This window comes from Colobus angolensis, unplaced genomic scaffold, assembly GCF_000951035.1.
Source record: "Colobus angolensis palliatus isolate OR3802 unplaced genomic scaffold, Cang.pa_1.0 Scaffold30, whole genome shotgun sequence".
Classification (NCBI taxonomy): Eukaryota; Metazoa; Chordata; class Mammalia; order Primates; family Cercopithecidae; genus Colobus; species Colobus angolensis.
Window position 1 is genome coordinate 9,931,674 of NW_012116266.1, and position 1,533 is coordinate 9,933,206.

The 1,533-nt window shown below is 55.6% G+C and overlaps 1 protein-coding gene across 1 annotated transcript in view; it reads left to right on the forward strand.

The window, feature by feature from the left end:
* SATB2 (SATB homeobox 2) overlaps positions 1-1,533 on the forward strand; it is a 203,782-nt gene that overhangs the window by 1,856 nt on the left and 200,393 nt on the right. The gene's annotated exons all lie outside the window — the stretch shown is intronic.

Genomic DNA, 1,533 nt, shown 5'->3' on the forward strand with positions numbered 1-1,533 from the left:
ACTTTTCTTTCCTTCTTTTTTTTTTGGTTGATGGTCTGTCTGTACTGGGCGGGTATCCCAGAGCTGAGGTGCAGGAGTAGTCGGTGATGCCGGGGCTGGCTCTCCTAAATTTAAGAACCGCCGGGGGGCGGAGGAGAGTCGAAGGGGCATCCACTTCTTTGGAGGGAGGACGCCGTTTACTTCCCGCAGACTACGGGCGGGAAGACCTCGGAGCTGAGGGCTTCTTGGGATCGCTCTTTGAGCAGGTAATTCTGCGGCGAAATCGAGAGCGGGTGACTGACACGCTTGGTGACGACGGCCAGGCGGGGCAGCACCCTTTCCGGTTATCAAGATGATTAACCTTCCGGCCTTGCCTGTAGTGGGATCTCCCCTCCTCCTTCACCCACCCTTCCTCCGGGATTAGGGGGTGCTCTTTTCAAGGAGAGACTGGAGACTCGAGATGCGGGACCTTCCTCGCCTCCGCGCGGCCTTTCCTGGGAGCCGGGCTGGGAAACCCGGTGAGGCAAGCAGACCAGTCCCTTCGCGACGCCCGCCTCGCGGAATCGGGTTCACCGTCCCGGTTCCTCACGGTCCCCTGGGTCGTCTCCCCCAGCAACCACTTGTCTGAAACTTACCAGATTCCAACCTTAAGGCAGGAAAAAAAGTGTTTCATATACAAACCGATCAGGGTATTTGCAGATAATTGCGAATGTCAAATACTCGGGCGTGATGACAAAGTGCAGAGATTGCCAGGGCCAGAGCTCGGCCTGAGGGGCGGGGGCTGCTGGCGGGGCTCCAGGGCCACCTCAGGCCTGCCCAGAGGCGGGCCTGCGAGGGGGTAGGGCAGTCAGCCGCAACTGCCAACAGCCCATTTAACGAAGAGGGCTGCTGCTTCTACCCCTCCGCTGTGGAGCTGATTCATGGATTCATTCACTTAGTCTGGAGCTCCACTCAGGGAGGAGGTGCGAGAGTGGATACTGCACCAGCCTAGGTCTCTCCCCCTCACTCCCCACCCCAGATGCACAAATACCTCACTGCAAGATGCCCCACAGGTGGGATTGCTGGGCCTCAGTTGGACGCCTAGGCCCAAAGCGAAGGCCCTGCCAGGAGGCACTCCTGGAGTTAATGTCCTGTGGCAGAGTAGGAGTGACTTGCAGGCCACTTTAGGACAAACAACTGCACCCTTCTTATACTGAGGATAGTCTTCAACAGAAATAAAGAGGGACATTAAAAAAAAAAAAAAAGGAAGAGGAAGAAACGAAATACTGGACCCACCCACCCCAGTCCTCCTACCGGGTTGCAGGAAGCCATCCTGGTGCCACCAGAGCCTGGGTGCACACAGCCCACCAGAGCTGGCCCTGCCAAGGTCTCAGTGACAGCAAAGGTGGCTGCTCTCAACAGCTTTCAGCAACTCCGCCGAGACCCTACTGCAGGCACACTCAGAATGTTTCAAGTGCCTTGGATTCTTAAAAAAGAGAGAGAGAGAGAAAAGAAAGAAAAGAAGGAAAGAAAGAAAGAAAGAAAGAAAGAAAGAAAGAAAGAAAGAAAGAAAGA